This window comes from Mytilus galloprovincialis, chromosome 8 (genome assembly GCF_965363235.1).
Source record: "Mytilus galloprovincialis chromosome 8, xbMytGall1.hap1.1, whole genome shotgun sequence".
NCBI classification, from domain to species: Eukaryota; Metazoa; Mollusca; class Bivalvia; order Mytilida; family Mytilidae; genus Mytilus; species Mytilus galloprovincialis.
In genome coordinates, this window is record NC_134845.1 from 31,351,668 (window position 1) to 31,372,517 (window position 20,850).

At 32.2% G+C, this 20,850-nt stretch overlaps 1 long non-coding RNA gene across 1 annotated transcript; it reads left to right on the forward strand.

Moving 5' to 3' along the window:
* Window positions 1-1,991: 1,991 nt before the first annotated feature.
* On the forward strand, window positions 1,992-16,760 carry LOC143043227 (uncharacterized). The gene is made up of 6 exons (XR_012968260.1): window positions 1,992-2,057; window positions 4,125-4,358; window positions 4,784-4,971; window positions 11,530-11,652; window positions 14,386-14,481; window positions 16,538-16,760. It is a non-coding gene; the product is annotated as an uncharacterized LOC143043227 (long non-coding RNA).
* The last annotated feature ends 4,090 nt before the right edge of the window (window positions 16,761-20,850 follow it).

The window sequence follows — 20,850 nt, forward strand, 5'->3', positions numbered from 1 at the left end:
GACACATTCTTGTAACGTATGAATCAAATGTTTGAATGGACAAATTTTTGCACAGAATTTAATTTTATTCAAATTATTTTAAATCCTTAGATGTTTTCCAATGTTTTGGAAATAATTCAAGAACGAGATTTCAACGAGACTGAAACGTCAGAAGAGTACATTCTTAAAACGAACAGTGAGAGTGATTCCCATTAATTGTTGCAAGACGATACTGAAACCGTCTTGTTAAATATAAGGCACTATTTCCATGTTACACACTAACTGGAGTTAGCTGAAAACAGTTTTGTTTAAACTTTATCTTTGTGTAAGAAATACTGAAGAAAACTTCCATTTGCTATCTTGATCATTAGTTTTCTATGCTTTTTCTTGTGAACTTTTATTTGTCTGTTTGTCTTTTTCATTTAAGACATGGAATTTTCAGTTTATTTTCGATTAATGAGTTTGACTGTTCCTCTGGTATCTTTCGCTCCTCTTTTTATAAGTTCAGCAGAAAAAAAAGAAAGATTTTATACTTCTGAAACACAGAATGCACTTAACTTCTATATGTCTAGTGGATGCCTGGCCTCATATTTATTTCAAACTACACATGTTAGTCAGAACTAAGAGTAGATTAAAAGCTATTTTCGTACATTTGTTATGATGAACCTTAATGATCAATAAACTTGTCTGGGCGCATGTAAAACATCCAAATGGATATCTTTAACACGACAACTATATGTAGGAATTTGTGTTTTGAAAGCTTCCCAGTAAGGGTTAACCTTTTATCAAGGAAATGATGATAGAAAGTAAAATTTGTACAGTATCTTTTCAACTGACAGATATGATTCCGTATACAGGCACTACTGGATTTGCTGAATGACACGTCCACGTTCTACCAGTCCGTACCTAAGAAAGCCACCATCTTGAATTCCAATTTTTTTTGGAATGTAATTACTCACAAAATAAACATGAAAGTCACATTTTGAGCCTCGTAATTTTCCTTTTGTCAATGTTGAAACCATTCTGAAGCGTACGAAAGTTACAAATACGTCTAGAATTGTATGTTTGACATCGTGAGTATACATATGACGTCCCTTGTTAAGTTGCTAAAGACAATGCAACAGTTTCGCAGACTTTTTCATTTAATGTCATTTTACACGTCGATAGATAAACTCAATTTGCGATAGTAAAATCTACGTTTTACAAAGGCCAAGCTTAAAATACAGTTATCTCCTAATTGTTCTTTCTGAACTTTTTTGTATTTACCTCTTTAGCTTACAATATCAACACAGCCGATCTTGCATCTATATGTGGTTCTCTCAGGAGTTTTTTTTATATCCGTTAACTTCGTTCCCTTGATTTGTTTCTTCTTAATTAACTAACGAAATTTGACCATTGGTAAATTACTGTTGCCTAAATTTACTAACTTTTCGAACTATCATGATTGGAAGTATTGTAGCTATTATTATGATATATACTAGTATACTTCAAAGTGAAAAACATAAACATGTTTTTTAATTCAAGGCCAATTTTGTATACCATAAAATATGATATGTATGCTTGCATCATTACTGCTTGTCGTTATCAATTTTGCAATTGTTTCATTTTCCAATCTTTTTTAGTTTAAACTGTGAAAACCGATGGTCGTTCGAAAAAGCGGAATAGCAAAACCCTAATTGTAAACGTTTTTACTACTACTATAATTACTTTTCTTTCCTATTATATGAGGTACATTTTGTGTTATGTTGGTTGAGGAGAGTAATGGGTCTAATTTTAATTACCACTCGATACCGCCCTAGTTGACTGTTTGTGGTTTTTTTCATCCATAGGTTTATTCAAAATAAAATGTCATGCATTGCAGGCCATACGTAGCAGAACTTGCTGTAAATCTAAAAGATGTGAATATCTAACCTTAATCTTTCTGACTATTTCTGTACTGTATATAATTGTTTCATTCATTTTAAGTCACTTAAATTTAGCTAAATCGAAATATGACGGCCATCATACCACTCACACAAACCACAGTATGTTGAAAACTAGTATGGATGTAATGGGTTCGTTTCCACCAGATAATATCAGTAAGTATGAACATATTAGAAGTAATCAATGCATTTTGTAGTGCGGAAATCGTTGAACTTTTTATCCGTTGTTTTACGTAATGATGTATTAAATATGATGTGTGTTGTTTGTAAATAAATGAAGTGATACCTAAATTAACATCCGTAGAAAATTATTTCCATCGTGTTCCTGAAGGTTTTCACATACTTCGTCAACGCCGGGTGCTGGAAATAATAATAAAGTTTATTAATTTTAATTTAATTTAAGAGAGTATTTTATTTGGATTAAACCAATTTTCAATAAGAATTAGCTACTTGTAAACAGTTTAAAGTTGTAAATAAAACTTACTCAATCAACCAAAACAGAATGATAGAACAACACAAATTGAAAATGATATAACTTTACATAAAGCACGTTGAAAATTGAATGACTTAAAAGAGAAGTAGAATGCAGATTAAGTGTTATCTTTATTATAATCGAATAGATGTAGAGTAAACATTTATGAGACACAAACACAACAAAATAAGATATATACCAGAAATAGAAATCTAAAATAATCATTATTATGCATGTATCAGGAGTGACAACAAACGATACCAACCAAACTATCTTAAGACAAGACAAACGACGCGACAGTGAAAGTCTAAAAGAAAAGGTTAGAAAAAAACATGTCCAAAGAAAAAAAAAATAAGAATCCCCAATGGTAGGATACTTACAAACTTGTTTAAAGATTGAGCAACCAAAATCCATATTTGAATTGATGTGCTCCGAATTTCCTGCCCTACAAGTGACTCTCGTCGTGTTCCTCAAGCCAACTCAAATCAGTCAGATACATGTATGTCACATTTCATGAAACGATAATGGGACTGTAAGATATTTTCAAGTCAGATAAAGTGGTATGGGTGTCTTTTGCCATCTTGTATAGTACAAAAATAGAATATAAGGCCAGATTTTCAATCAAATTAACAAAATTTAATGCAGAAATGCAGATAACCATGTTAACAAATTTATAAGATTATTACTTATAATATTAATATCTACAAAAGAGGAACGAAAGATATCAGAGGGACAGTCAAACTCATAAATCGAAAAAAAAACTGACAACGCCATGGCTAAAAATGAAAAAAAAAACAAACAGACAAATAATAGTACAAATGGCACAACAAAGAAAACTAAAGAATAAGCAACACGAACCCCACCAAAAACTAGGGGTGATCTCAGGTGCTCCGGAAGGGTAAGCATAATTATCCTGCTCCACATGTGGCATCCGTTGTAAAGAGTATTTATGCTTGATTTTTAATGTTTTTTTAATTTGCATTTTAAGGGGAGGTTACTCTGAAATAGTGCATTTTCTTACGGAATCTACATGGAATTTTCCTAGTTTGTATTTTAGCCGTAACGTAACCATATCATTTAGTTTCCTATCACATAATGATGGTTTTTCCTGTATAATCCATACAAAATATGTCATTTTGTCACAACCTGTAGCTTGAGAAAATGCACAATATATAGTACGTTTTGGGAAAGAATAAACAAATTATGTCATTTTTATTTAGATTCCCATACCACCTTAACATCAACGCAATTGACTTTTCTAATGATTAGTAAATCATATTTCTTTTGGTGTTTAACTTAGTAATTCAAAGGTTGTCGTCTTATTTCTCGTTTAAGATATCGAAATTAAACCTTAAAAAAATAATAATATGTTTATATACTTGTTTTTGTACACTGCATATTCGTTAATTTATATTTGTTAATTAATATTTGTTAATTTAAAAAAAACGCATAATAGAATTTAGTGCATACATTACGGGTTATAATGCGAACATATATGAAAATCATAAATGGAATAACACGAATCACAACGGCGAAGAATTTATTATCAAAAATGTAGATAAAATGCATTTTTAAATTCATCAATATTGATTATAGGCGTACTTATTTCATCGGCATTCATACCACATCTTCATTTTTTACATTCACATACATAATAGGCAATTACTCGTGTTCGTTTAAAAGTATGCTCAAAATTTCCATACTAGCTATAAGCATTTTTCATCATGTCCTTGATTTTTTTTACATTTCAGATGGATATATGCCTCTCAATAAACAAGTTTTGAACATGACTATTTTAAACAGTATTTACTCCTTTATGAAAGATGGATATTATAGACCACCAAACTGTACAGCCGTACAAAAAGTAGCAATTAATTGTTGTGCCTTACAGAGATAGACAAAGACAACTCGAAGTATTTTTGAATAATGTGATACCTAGAATACACCAACAACAATTAGAATTTGTGATATATGTCATCGAACAAGTGAGATTCTTACAAGCAAAATAAATATTAATGATTGGGTCGCTGACGTGAAGTGTAAAACAAATGTACTAAAAGATAAGCTATATGCCTACTTAAATTTGAATTATTTCAATTGAAATTTTATTATTATCAAAACATGAGATAAGGAAAAAGATACAAACAAAGGGACAATAAAAACAGTAAAAGATATATATAGACGATCATCGAAATGGCAAACAAAAATGAAAGTATAAAAACCCTAAAAATGAAATACAAATAAAATAAACTATAGAAACCAAAACATGAAATGACTTTAACTCGATCAGGTGTTCCGGAAGAGTAAATAGTACCTGTTCCATTATCACAAGCACTTTTAAAGGACACATACCTTCTATAAAAAATGAACGAGTATCTATTTACACAATGTTGAATACCAAACATTGTAGAAATCTGGTCTGCCATTCAATAGAGGTATACTAGCAAATATTGGATTCAAAGAGGCCCTGTCTGACATGAAATTCGACTGTATAGTAATTCACGACGTTGATGTTCTACCTGAGGATGACAGAAACTTTTACATATGTTCTGACAACCCAATTCACATGGCAGTTAAAGTGGAGCAATTCGGATACCGGTAGGTTAATAAAATTGAGAAAGGAAAAGGTGAATATGTCAAAGCGACAACCACCCGACCATAGAGCAAACAACAGCCGAAGGCAACCAATGGGTCTTCAATGTAGCGAGAATTCCCGCACCCGTAGGTGTCCTTCAGCTGGCCCCTAAAATATGCATAATAGTACAGTGATAATGGACGTCATACTAAACTCCGAATTATACACAAGAAACTAAAATTTAAAATCATACAAGACTAACAAAAGCCAGAGGCTCCTGACTTGGGACAGGCGCAAAATTGCGGCGGGGTTAAACATGTTTATGAGATCTCAACCCTCCCCCTATACCTCTAGCCAATGTAGAAAAGTAAAAGAATAACAATACGCACATTAAAATTCAGTTCAAGAGAAGTCCGAGTCTGATGTCAAAAGATGTAACAAAAGAAAATAAATAAAATGACAATAATACATAAATAACAACAGACTACTAGCAGTTAACTGACATGCCAGCTCCAGACCTCAATTAAACTGATTGAAAGATTATGTCTTCATCATATGAATATCAGGTACAATCCCTCCCGTTAGGGGTTTAGTATCATACTATCATAAAATATATGAGAAGAACATAACCCGTGTCATGCCAACAACTGTTTTTTTAGAAATAAATGTGTTTAGTTCCGATGCAAAGACCCTATCAGTGAATCAATGTTAAAGCCAAAATATGCAATCTTTAATGACCTGACAACAGTATCGTAACTATATCCCCTTTTAATAAGTCTATTTAGAGGTTTTGTTAGTTTCTGAGGAGAATACTGACATTTTTGTGCTTTATAAAGAATATTTCCATAAAATTTTGGATGTGAAATACCTGAACGTATAAGATGTCTGCATGTTGAGTTATATTTACGAATTATTTCCTTATACCGGTGATAAAATTTAGTAAATGTTTTGACCAGTTTGTGATATCGAAAACCCTGGTGTAGTAATTTTTCAGTAATACATAAATTTCTCTCGCTAAAATCTAATACATTGTTACATACACGAGCGAATCGTACAAGTTGAGATATATAAACACCATAAGATGGTGACAAGGGAACGTCACCATCTAAAAATGGATAATTAACAATAGGAAATGAAAAATCATCTCTTTTATCAAAGGGCAGTGGTCATTGTTATCATTAGCTTTATTTAAAGTAAGTTCTACAGGATAAATTTCTTTAGTATACATACTGAAGTCGTCATTATTTAGAGCCAATATATCATCCAAATATCTAAAAGTATTGTTAAATTTTTGTATCAAATGTTGTTTTGATGGGTCTTTGCTAATTTTAGTCATAAATTGTAACTCATAACAATACAAAAACAGGTCCGCAATAAGTGGTGCACAGTTAGTCCCCATTGGAATTCCAATAACTTGACGATATACGGAATCTCCAAAGCGAACAAAAATGTTATCAAGTAAAAATTCAAGTGCATAAATAGTATCAAAGCATGTCCAATTGACATAGTTCTTTTGTTTATTGCTACTAAAAAATGATCTAAAAGAGTTTGAACATATGTACTCGCATTCCGACTTTTTAAATGCCCAGTTAATTAGGGATGTGAATTTTTTCTTAATAAGAATATGAGGCAAAGTGGTATATAGGGTAGAAAAATCAAAACTTTGAACAGATTCAAAATCACCAATATATGCATGCAATTTATCAAGTACTTCCAACGAGTTTTTGACACTCCAAAAGTAATTAATTCCACTATTTTCAAAGGCCTTATTTGAACAATTTATTATCAGGTTTTTTATTGTACCAAGTGTACTAGTAAGTAAAACAGACAATTTAGTAGTTGAACAATGGCTGGAAGATGAAATAAATCTATATTTGTAAGGTTTTTTGTGCAGCTTCGGAAGCCAGTACATAGTTGGGACTTTCATTGTGTTTGGTTCTGCTTGTAAAGAAGTAGCTAAAAGTTTATGTTTGTTACAGATGTCGTTTTCTGAAAATGAAGTCAGTTGGAATGTTGGTGAATTCGTGATTTCCTTTTGCAGAACCTCTATATAAAATTTACGTCAAACAATAATGATATTATTAGCAGCTTTATCAGCCGGGACAAAAACAAATTCCTTGGCTAGTTCTGTTAGTTTATTTTTGATACGCGAAATAGGGTTTTTATAGTTTTTGTTGAGGGTAAAATGTTCTTTAAAATGTTGTATTCGAATATCAACTATCTTCATTACTGAATTAAAAAAAGAGTCCAAAGATTTTTTGTCAGCTTTTTCCCGTTTTACCCATTTCAAACAGTAGGCGCGGAGTGAGTCGTTGATGATATTACGACACTCATTCCAGTTAATAGTTGATGGGGGACGATATTTAGGTCCTTTACTGAGGAATGATTTTAACTCTCGGTCGCGAACGATGTTAAGGTCTCCTGTTATAACATGGGAAATTGGTCCATAGGTGTATTCTGAATTACTGCAATTACACGACATAGGTGTATTTTCAGTGATATTTACATCTTTACACAATTGGCTATAATTAAACACATATTTTCGGGTAGATTTCTTGTAAATATAACAAATGAGAGGGAGTTCAGTATTATCAAAATATCCAGGAATTTGGTCTTTAACAGAATGGTCGTTAAAAATACCGGCAATATTTACAAAATCAAAACCTTTATTGACATACTTTATTTTAATAAAATGTTTTTTATGATCTTCAGGGCGATCAATTTTTGGAAACAGTTTAGAATAACAATATGCCATTATAATTTGGACAATTTCATACTTAGGACTGTAATATGAAATTGTGTTGCAATCCTCTAAAATTTTATTTAATTTATTTATAGGTAAAGAACAAAGCTTGGTTAACAGATAATGTCTGCCGTTGTTTTTTGAAATGGAAATTAGGTCCGAAATATTTGTATGGTTGGTCCGAAATTTTCTTTGATTGCGATTTTTTCTGCGTCCATGAGAACGATTTTTACGAACAGTTTTAGAAACTATATCCAAAATGTTAACAGAATCGGTTCTTGATATATTGCCAATTCCCATGATATTATCATTAAGACCGAGAGGGTAGACTGTCTGTAATTTTTTAATCCAATTTAATTCATTTATTTTTCGTGATCGTACAAACTTGGAATGAGATTCACCAGGCTGCTTATTTACTACTTCTAAAGGTTGAACTGTTAAATATTTAATAGGATGACTGTGCTTCTTAAGATGTTGATAAATGATACTTTTGAATTTATTGGGTCTTTTAAAACGATACAGGTGTTCTTGCGTGCGTTTAGATAAATATCGCCCAGTTTCACCTACGTACTGAATACCGCATCCCGGTTTGTTTCATGTGAGTAAATAAATAATACTGTTTGTTTTTCAAGTAATATCAGTTTCAAAATTTAGAGAAAATGTGCGACCATTAAATGTGGACCTTACTGTATTGTTGGTGGAAAGACGGGGACACGTAAGTCATTTTTTGGCATGACACTTATCGATAGAAGGGTAACCACGATTTTTATTGTTAAAAACGTTAGCTATGGTAGTATTTTTAGATAAGCGATTCTGAAGATTGAGACGTGTAGATACCCTTTGAACGAGTTTAGTATTTAATATTTTTCCATTTCTAAGCTTCATATTTGTTTTTTGGTATGTAGATTTATTACAAAGGAGCAAAGACTGGCGTCCAGAATATGAACCATCACACAGTAGATTAAATTGTGTAAAAATGATAAAACTGTTCGGCTCAAGACGTCAAATGCTTATTGTCATAAGTTACCCGACAAATTTAACAAAAGATAGGGTATATCAAGGTAGCGACTGACGTCTGACTAAATAGATTAATGGGGCTGAATATTAAAATACTACTTTTTGATAGATATTCCTAAAGTAATGAACATAGAGAAGTTCTCGCTCGGACACACACTCCATAATCTAGTATAATATAAGAGCATAAACCTTAAGAACGGGGAGGCACTCTACTGTCTCCACACGGCACTAAAGACAAACTCTGTAAAAAAAAAAATTGAGAAAGGAAAAGGTGAATATGTCAAAGCGACAACCACCAATTATGTGGTTACTTTCCTAAGCATACTTTAATTCCGTTATATTGTCAACGATGCTTGAACAAATCAAACAGACTTAATAAGATAAAAAGATACTACATTATTTTGCATCTTACTGCATTCTTTATAAGTACATTCCAAGCTATTTTGTCATTTCAACATGATGCACGTTATACTTATTCCAATTTTGTCAAACGATGTTTTCTCTAAAAAAAAATCTAAGGTATGCTGTTTCGAAATGTAAATAAGTATCCATTTGTAAAACAAAACAAAGTTAAGAAATCATTCATATTGATTCAGCTGTGTTTTATGAAGATCTCCTTTCAATTTTACATGTTTTATCAAGAAATACTGAAAGGATGTAGAACTTTTAAATATGTTGATCTAAGTCACAAACTCAGATCATCACATTTATACGTGTACCCGAATGTGTGGGGTAAGGTTAATACATTATCTGTTTACTTTTTGGACTTTGTATGATGTCTACTTTAGAACACTAAGGCACATGTCGATAATAAGAGGGGTATCGTTTAGTCCCTATTAGGAAAACTGATTGCCTGTTCAAAGAAGTCCACCAAACGTCACAAATGTGTTTTCAATAAATAACAAATCAAGAACCTTGGACATCTCAGTGCTGCAGAATTGCATCAAAACTATATTTTGTATTAACAAGAGTGAATTGTCGCTCCTAACTTACGATAAGTATTTGTATCTGTTCTGGTCTTTTTTTTTAATCCTTATTTCAATTGTACATCAGAGTGAAAGGCACGTTAAACGTGAAAGAAAAACAAATACATATAAATGAGAAGATGTGGTATAAGGGCCAATGAGAAAACCCTTCATCCAATTCAAAATGCATAAAAAGTAACTAATTGTATGTCAAAGTACGGCCTTCCTTCAACACAGAGCATGAGTTCACACTGAAGGAGCTTTAAAGGACCCCAAAAGAATGTTTGTAAAACAATTCAAACAGGAAAACCAACGGTCTGATCTGTCTTTATGAGAAACGAGAACTAAGATGAACCAGAACAACAAACAACAACCAGTGAACAACAGGCTCAAATGATGTCCTTATAATCAAACATTTAATGAAACAACCTTTCCTTCATGATTTTGTCAGCGAATTACCTTATTCAAAATCCAAACAGATAAAAACCGTAAACTTGAAGTTGCAAAAACATACAAAAACATGAAATTACAAACAATCATCATAAAAGATAAGTAATATATAAGTTCTTTGAAATCTAACAAGAAAATGTATGGTTCAGAGAATATTGCATGTTTACTTTCATAAGTGTGGGAAAGTAAAAAGCTAAAAAAAGGAGCGATCGGAAATAGTACGTCAAAAATGCATATAAAAACATGAACAGGACAAAAAAAATATCTAAATACAAGGACAGCCCACAAAACGCTTCACATAAAACCGAAAACTGAGATATACAAATTCCTTTCAAATACAGGCTCCGTGTTGCAGACCGAACTTTGACCTATAATGGTTTATTTTTATAAATTGTTACTTGGATAGAGAGTTGTCTCATTGGCACTCATATCACATCTTCTTATATCTAATTAAAAAACCACATGTACTTTGGGCGGTTAAACAATTCAGCGGTTGAACAACCCGATCAAAGAGCAGAAAGAGCCAACGGCCGCCAATGAGCCTTCAACACAGTGAGAAAATCCTGCACCCGGAGGCGGGCTTCATTAGAAAACAATGTGTATTAGTTCAGTGAAAAATGAAGTTACACTTATAACTCCAAAACATATAAATAAACTAAAATTAAAAAAAAATAAAATTCAAGACTAGTAAAAGCCGGAGGCTCCTGGCTTGGTATAGACGTAAAAAAGTGGCGCGGAGAAACGTGTTTTTTTATATCGCAACCCTCTTTCTACACTTCTAACCATTGTAGAATAACCAAATACACACCAATACGCACAGTAAAACTCCGTTCAAAAGGAGTCCAAGTCATATGTCAAAAAAGGTAACAGAAGAAACTAAGTAAAATGACAATGATAAATAAATTAACAAAGGACTATAAGCAGTAACTGACATGCAATATCCAGACCTGAATTAAAGTGATTGAAAGGTTGTGTCTTTATCATATGAAAATCAAGCACAATCCCTCCTGTGAAGGGTTTAGTATCATAGCATCATCAATATACATGTGTATATGAGATGAAGTTTGGATCTATCACCTTGCAACATACTTGTATTTAAAAAACTGCTTTCCCTGTTTTAGATCGTTATGAATATAATTTTGAATGGTATATCGGCATGACAAGGCAGCTGCCAATCCCTGCTTGATAAAGTTGGACAAAATACTTAGTTGTTGTAACATAACATCATGTTATCCTACAATTAACTGTAAGTATTTGAGGAAACAGGTTATAAGATTAAACTCTTGTCCTTCTAATATGTGGTCCTTAAGCCCTCTAATTGCAGAAATACTTGATTTCACTTGATTCAGCTTCATTATCTTTACTTTTGAGGTCTGTTTGAAGTTTTAGCTCTCGGAATATTTCAGATTACTGTATGACAAGCTCACAGGCGGAATAACTACATTTTCAAAGGAGCAATTCGAACAAATAAACGGATATTCCAATCAGTTCTTCGGATGGGGAGGAGAAGATGATGACTTGTATAGAAGGTAAAGTTATTTTCAGTAGAAAACAATACATGTTACACTATTGGGAAAACAATATTCCTCATCTTTAAGATAAATCTTATTCTGTACAACGTTGTATTTTGACAAATTCCTGCTTTAAAGGACAACTCATTATGGCATCTGTATAAATGGCACTGTGATAAATAGTTACCAAAGGATATTAAGTTATTTTGTTTTGCTCAATCTTTATTTTTGTGTGGATTGCTTGGTTAATGTTTTCGTCTCAAGGTCATAGTGTTCTTTGTTGATATTTACATTTTTAATACCCCCTTGGTATCTATTTATTTCTCTCGTTTTTCTGTTAGATAAACTTTTTAACGTCACTAGAACACACCTACAAAATCGCGGGCATTTAGAGCTTGGATGAAAATATGAAAACTGTGAATTTTGGTAAAAGATTTTATGACTGGAGAATTTTAGGAAAGGTATCAAAAGTCAAAGGTACTTGGAGGCAGACCAATTTATTTTAGCCCTCTCCCTTTTTCCAAATCCGTTAATTTTAATGCAAGTGTGGTTGATAAAGATAACAAACAAATAGCCCAAACAGAGAGAAAAAAATAATGCATATCCCTATATGTATAGTACAGAATAAGTTGAATCAAATAAACATATAAGTAGCCAAAAATGAAGTAAAAGTTAAGCATGTTACATATGACCGCCGTTGATGGTAAACTTGGAAATGATAGTAAAAAGCAAATACATTGCACACTTTAAATATAGTATATGTATGCATAGTATACAGATAAAGCGAAAACACATATGTCCTGTCCCCAAGCACCTAGTCTATTACTTAAAAGTCTAACTGATGAGTGAAACAATTTCGGGACGCCTTTATCGATTTCTTTCAAAATAACTCAAAAAGAATAATCATAAGCGAGGATGACAAATGCGACTATGCATGGTACCTTTAGGACACAGAGGCATGATGATGAATTTATTGTGGAAGGAATAGAAGCGACACACAAAATGTGGTCTTCTCGTTTAATAGTAGAGAAGCTGTCATTATGACTTGTCTCACTACAAGATTAACGCGAGGATACCCAATTTTTTAATTTTTTTTATTTCAGTTAGACAAAAGTTTCCAATCTACGTTTATTTTGTAGATGTATCGTTATTTACTATATAGTTTCACCAAGTTAATTTTGAATTCATATTGGAACATGGAAAATAGGTTTGACCAACCAAACGATCCTATGATTCTGTAATGAGGAGTATCCAAATTGCATCCATGCTTTAGTTGTTCACATCCAGTTTTGTGTTATCTCTTCAAATATTTAGAACAATTTGACTTTAATCCATACTTAGGGGGGGATCCCGCTAACAAGTTTAACCCCACCACATTATGTATGTATGTGCCTGTCCCAAGTCACGACCCTGTAATTCAGTGGTTGGCGTTTGTTGATGTGTGTTACATATTTGTTTTTCGTTTATAATTAAGACATAAATTAGGCCGTTAGTTTTCTCGTTTAAATGTTTTACATTTACCATTTCGGGGCCTTATATAACTATGCGGTATGGGCTTTGCTCATTGTTGAACGCCGTACGGTGACCTTTAGTTGTAAATTTCTGTGTCGTTTGGTCTCTTGTGGAGAGTTGTCTCATTGGCAATCATACCACATCTTCTTTTTTATATCTGTTAAAACCCTTTCCTAGAGATGTCTGGGGAAACCATTGTAGAGACTATTTCGACTAGAAACAAATCTTGACAGATTTTATGAAAGGTTGGCACTGATCCTATGTATATTCTGGAAATTTGTAAGGATTTTATGAATTTATTACTTCTCTCATGATCCTTTGTTCCTGAATATAAAAAAGAAGATGTGGTATGTTTGCCAATGAGACAACTGTCCACAAGAGACCGAAATGACACAGACATTAACAACTATAGGTCACCGTACGGTTTTCATCAATGAGCAAAGCCCATACCGCATAGTCAGCTATAAGAGGCCCCGATATGACAATGTAAAACAATTCAAACGAGAAAACTAAGGGCCTTATTTATATAAAAAATAATGAACGAAAAACAAATCTGTAACACATTAACAAACGACAACCACTGAATTACAGGCTCCTGACTTGGGACAGGCACATACATAAATAATGTGGCGGGGTTAAACATGTTAGCGGGATACCAACCCTCCATCTAACCTGAGATAGTGGTATAACAGTACAACATAAAAACGAACTATAAAAATCAGTTGAAAAAGGCTTAACTCATCAGATGGACAAAAATACAAGTGGACGTGGCCGGGTACTTGTACATCCCGACACTAGGAACAGATCTGAGAGTACTCGCAGTTATCTGACAGATAGTTCAAAGCCACTAACAACTAATAAAAAAAATTAAAAAATCATGTATCTAAGGCTAAAGTATCAATCTGTACACATCCAACATCCAATGGATTTAGTGTAAAGACGTCATAAACAGTCAGAGAAAAACATGACCTTGTGTAATGCCAAGTTACAGGTATCGACAGATTGTAGATCCATGAATGTATATATGTATATAACATACTAGTAATATTTAGTTTGCTTTTAATTTACTGATAACAAAATCAATATTTACACCAATAAAAACAATATTCAATGATCTTATTACAGTGTTGAATTGGTTACCTTTTAGAATAAGTTTATTTAAAGGAGTGATAAGTTTACAAGTAAGACCGGAGAGAACATGTAATGAGGTCTTAATTATCGTTTTCAATATTGTTTTAGAATAAAATTTCACAAGTATGAATTGCTACGACCTTTTGAAGATTTCGGGAATTGTGGTAGTGTGAGTCACGTTCCTGCTGAAAAGAGCAATGATAGGTAAATATGAAATGGGTCATAACTACATGTGATTTTGGAATTTTAGACAAATCGAATAATATTATTGATATCATGTTCAAAACCCTTTCTTCCTTTTAAAACTTAACCTTTAAAAATCACAGGCCGAACATTGAAAATACAAATACATATCTGCAAAATGGGATGTAAAAACAACTGAATATTGGACAAGGATAATTTTATGAATTTGCCATGTAGAAATGTCAAAAAAGATTATAAAAGCTAGACATATATTTTTGTGTTAACTTTTAAATTTCGAAAAACCATTATCATATCCGGCACCAGTTTTTCATTTATCTTAAATGCGAATAAAAGAAGATAATATAGGTCATATTTCTGAGACAACAAAGTATCCCCAAAACACAAATAAACAGTTGCCTACTAATGTTAAAATGAGCATACAGTGTGACATAAAAGAATTATTTCTGAAATAACAGAATAAGAATATAACAAGTGGCTCTCAAGAGCCTGAATCGCTCATCTTTAATATTTTGCTTAAATCTTTCTTCGATGATTATTATATTATTATGATTATTTCAATATTTATAAATGAGGGCTTAAAAATGCCATTTACATTTTCTTTGTATCTGTCATATTTTCTTCAAAAGCAAAAAAATGCATTTTACCCCTATGTTCCATTTTAGCAATGGTGGCTATGTTTCTTAATATACTAGCAAGGTAGAGTACAGAATTTAAACTAGATACTCTGAAACTCATTCAGCCCAAGTTCGGCTGAAATTGTTTTTTGCTGATCATTTTTGCTGTGTACAATTTATTTATAATTATGTTCGTTCAAGATAATATCTGAAAACTGCAAAATATCCTTAAAATCATCAATTCAAGGGCAATAACCTAAACATTAGATACCCGATTTGGCTGATAATTTCACATAAGGTAGACCTTTATATAAGGAATACTTTAACTTCTTGTAGAATTTGCTCTAAATGTTTTGGTTTTGAGATTCAAGTAAAAAAAAACACTTTATCCTATGTTCTATTGTTTCATCACGGTAACGTTTTCTGAGGAAACAGAAAATAAATCACAAACTTTTTTCTAGATAACCTGAGAATCTTTCAGCTTATGTTTGGTTTAATTTAGTGTAGTATATTCAGAGAAGAAGATCTAAGTTAGAAAACATGATAAACAAATTGTTTGAAATTGTCTTTAAAGGGTAGTTACTTTTTTTAAGTCACATTTTAGTTTTTTGGGAAATTTTCCATATCGTAATAAACAGCCTTTATAAGGTATTTTTTTTTAATTCTGTTTATGAAACGTTTTGAGAAAATTTTGTATATGCGAAACATGCATGATCACTTACCTTTTTTTTTTTTACACTTACGTGTCTATTAAACAAGATACAATATGTTTTACGCACGTCTATATAAAAAAGAAGATGTGGTATGATTGCCAATGAGACAACTCTCCACAAGAGACCAAAATGACGCAGAAATTTAAAACAACTTTAGGTCACCGTACGGCCTTCAACCATGAGCAAAGCCCATACCGCATAGTCAGCTATAAAAGACCCTGATATGACAATGTAAAACAATTCAAACAAGAAAACTAATGAACATGATAAAAAAAATCGTGTGTATCTTAACGAAAAATAGCTATGCACATGATAAAAATCGTGTGTGTCTTAACGAAAAATAGCATTTTCACTCTTATTATGCTGTCATAGATGTGAAAAACTGCCGTAAATATATGACCGATCTGCATTTTTTTTCACATTAAAGGACCGTTTGATCAGTTAAAGGCTGAATTTGTCTGCCTCACAAAACTGTGTAATACGGTGAAATCCTAAAACCAAAGACAAAAGTTCTAATTAGACTAGTTCAACGGATATTGTTAGACCCCATATTCTGTGCGAAACTAACTTGATATTATTATTAAAGATCTTTTTTTTTTTATAATAATAATCAAATATATATATAGAAAATTTAACTGTATAAAAACTTATTTGAAGGCATGCTGTTATTTCTGTTATGTTTGATATTGTATAAGATGCTCAATACATTATTATAACTTAATTTTTTAGGATGAAATTTTTAACATATACGTATGCAGTTTGGAAAAATGATGGGTTAAGTAATTTAAGGTACAACTTGTTGCGCAAAAAAGAGAAACAGTTGTATAGATGGATCTACGTTAGTATATAAATGCTAAATCTTGTTATTCAATTTTATGAGGACGTAGACATTTTATGTATTGGAAATAGCGCTGTAATGTATCATATATATGCATTGTAAAAGTCTCTTATAATTCTGTATAAAATAGCTGGCATTTTATTAAGAAGAAGTATTGTTAATTTATAAATATCAAATGTATATATGTACTTGTTGAGAGATGAGACTATTATAAAACATTGATTTGAATTGAATATGAAATATTATGGGTAAATTTCCCGATCATAGAGACCGTAGGTAATTTTTTCGCAAACTTCGAAAACATCATTATACCTAAAACGTCTATTTTCTTACCACCGGCCTTTTGAAACCTTCGTAAGGGATCGCCGAAATTTGGTTATCTTCAGGAGCTTTCATGTCATCACCCTAACTCTGTAAATATTTATATTTATACAAATTTCAAGAATTGGTAGTATATACTCACATGATGTCAATATACCCCTTCCCAGGAGGAGCATTCCTATCAACTCATATATATCAGTAGATACATATAATACAAATTGTACTATATGTATCTGATATCAGTATTTTTTAATATTTTTTAAAACTTTAGACGAGGGGCGAAAGATACCAGAGGGACATCAAGACTCATAAATCGAAAACAGACTGACAACACCATGACTAAAAAAGGAAAGGACAAACAGACAAACAGTTATACACAAAACACAACATAAGATTAAGACTATGATAACTCCTAAACTATACACATCATCACATTATAATTACTCATAACATCTTACATTGTGTCCAGGTGCATTACGTTTGCGCGCATTACCATTACATTTGCGCGCAAAAATCATTACTTTTGCGCAGCTTTTCATTACAATTGCGCGCATTTATTTGACAGGTAAACTCAGGTAAGCTTAGGCAATAACACTTATTTATCTATAAATTTATTCAATTATTTTTAAGTAAAAACTCATCATATACTAATGATTTTACCCCCGATTTGCTATAATAAAAACATCCTCAAATGTTCGTGCCTTGACAAATCTTTACGAACTAACTTAGATTATTTAGAATTTTAAAGAGATCACTATTCGGGGTACTTGTTCACCCTGAAAAATCGCAATGATGTTACATGTATGCCTTTAGTTATAACAGAATTTACCATGCACACTTTATATGTTGTCTTAGAATACAATATGAACAATATATGATTACAATATATTTTCAAAGTTAATGAATTTTTGTATTATTTATATTTCATTATGTACCCTTTTTTACCTGAGTTTACCTGTAAGATAAATGCGCGCAAATGTAATCAAAAGCTGCGCGCAAACATAAAAGATTTTAATCCCCAAATGCGCGCAAACGTAGTGCGCCCTTGTGTCCAACATAATCATCTCCCACTTCACAGTGTTTTTTGCCGATTATGAAAATAGATTTTTAATGGTGGATATACTATCTGCAGGTTTAACACAAGAACACTGATTGTAACAACAAATACAAGTAATAGCTTTTCTAAAAAGCTTGCCGTATTTTAGCTGATTATATTGAGATCAGTGGTTTGTGAGTAGTTTATTTTTATTGGAATATTGCACTTCAACCAATGTGAAAACATAGCGCTTTTTTTCTACTTATTTGTCATTTTTGTTGTATTATTGGTGGACCCGTGTTATAATGGAAGGAGACTTAATAAAATTGAGAATGGAAATGGGGAATGATATTATAATAAAATGTATTCTGTGTCTATAATCAACTTGATAAAAATAGCATATAACCTACACATACTTTTGAGAATTACTACTTGACAAAATGGACAACAACAGAAGGCAGTGGCGGATCCAGAGGGGGACGTAAAGTGTGTACGCCCCATCCCCCACCCTTTTGCTCGTTTTTTTTTTAAATGATTAATCATACACGACTATGTGAACTTTGCCATTTCCTGTGTACTCTATTATTTAATTTTTATCCGACAATTCTTTACTTATAGAGATATTTTTCGCTGGAATTTACTGATTGTCAAAGTCATGTGATTCGCTATGGTGGAGTTGACCAATGCTTCGAAAAACGTCGCTCAGTCATTTTGAGATTCAAATTACAGTAAGACATTGCTTAAGCTGAGGATTACAATCATGACACCTTCAAAGCGACATAGGATTGAGCAAGAACGTATTGACTTCTATTTCACTATTCCACCAAACAGGAAGTAATACTCTATGGACTATAACACTCTCATGAAAAAAGTTCCATGGCAATATTATTTACCTACGAAATCATGTTTAACCCCAAACGCCATTGTCATGATTGATATGGACTATATAAAATTGCTGTTTGGTGTGAACCAAGCTTTGCGTTGAAGACCAAACTACAACCTTTAATAGTTTACTTTTATAAATTGTGACTTGGATAGACAGTTGTCTTTGGTACTTACATGTATATGAGATCCAGTAATATCTATCTACAAGATTGAGAACACATTTTTTTGTAATAAATATAAAACATATTTAATTCTGTATATCTGATAATATGTATCAGTTATTTGTGATTTTTCATTTGATGTGTACTCTCTGGTAATGTCAGTATCAGCATGATCAGTTGATTGGTTGTGATAAGAAAAATAGGGCAGTTTGCAATTGTCATTTATAAAATTGTGCATGATATTTATCACAGAAACGCACCAGTTTTTTGGTGAATGAAACACTTGTCATATTAAATTAAAGTCAGAGGTGGAGTTAGAGGGGTTTTCGGGGGACCTGGGCCACCCCTTTTTTAGGAAAAATTTTGTTGTTTTTATAGGGAATCACTGAAGCATGACTGGAGTTTGCCCCTTCTTAGGCAGTCAGTGGGCTCCCGCTTATGAAAATTTAATTCTGGATCCACCACTGAAAGTTTGAGTAAAGTTAGATAAGGATTTATGACAAATTATGTTGAAATTTGCACAGATAATGAATGAAAAATCTAGTAAATTAAAAAATAGGCACTATTTATATTAAAAGCTTTCCTTGCTTATTCACAAGGACATATCATATCCTCCATGCTATTCCGATCTGAGTTTTTATTCATACATGTACATACATGTAGTCTGCTGCTGTTCCAAGTAGTCTTCTTTTTTCTGTTTCTTGAGAAGTATTTGTTTTACCTGTTCAGTCACTGTAAAGTGTTACAATTCATATTTAAACGCAACACATAAATAGTGACCAAAAAGGTATGGTTATCACATGAGAGAAGCTAGAAAAAAGTCAAATGTATACATTTTAAACATTTTTAAAAAGTTTGTTTCCATTTTTTGGAGAAAAAAATAATTTGTTTTTGATTCTGAGAAAATAAAATTGTTTGTTTCACCCTCAGCTGCCACTATATGTAATGCTAAAATTGAAAGAAAAAATTGTTTTTGACTTGTCGCGAAAAAATTTGTCCAGAAAAAAAACCATAGCCCCCCCCCCCAGAAAATCAAATGGTTGCTGCCTAAGATGAATAATGAAAAAAAAAGAGCCATGGCCAGGGGCCGCAAACTTGACAGCATTTGGTGTTGAACAGGTAAAATGTTTGCAGTGACAATAAATATAGCCTTTGTTAGAGGTGACCCAGGTCGCCTTTCTCTAAATCAGCTATATTAAACATATTTCTGGGCCGGGTTGAAAAATAAATGAAAATGACTTTAAAAAAAGCTAATAGAAATACACCAAATTTGGGAGACATCTACATGTATTTAAATGTTTGAAATAATAAGAAAGTTGACAAGAACTAAGCTTTAAAGACTATTGCAGTCAGCCTATAATAGACTCTTTGCCTCCTGAAATATTTGCTTATACACTGTGCTTTCCTATAATGATTTAAAATCAGTGTGATAGTTTTCATGAAGAACACTGAGCGTACTAGAGGTATTATGACAAGATAAATGTTGTGTTACATGTACATGTATCTACCCAAATAAGTAAAATATAAAAATTCTTGACTTCTAAAACCAGTGATTGATCTCCTGATTTATATCTCATCACTACATCACATATATTCCATGTAAAATTTTGATGTTTTAATACAAAATATATGATGCCACAATGGAAAAGTTATTGTTGTATGACGTTAATGGTTATAAAAGGACAGATTCTCAGGTCAGCTGGGACAATAAGGGGGGGGGGCTGGGGGAGGGGGGGCGACTTCTCCAGTCATGCTTCAGTGATTTCCTACATAATCAACCAAATAGTAATGTTCATCACAA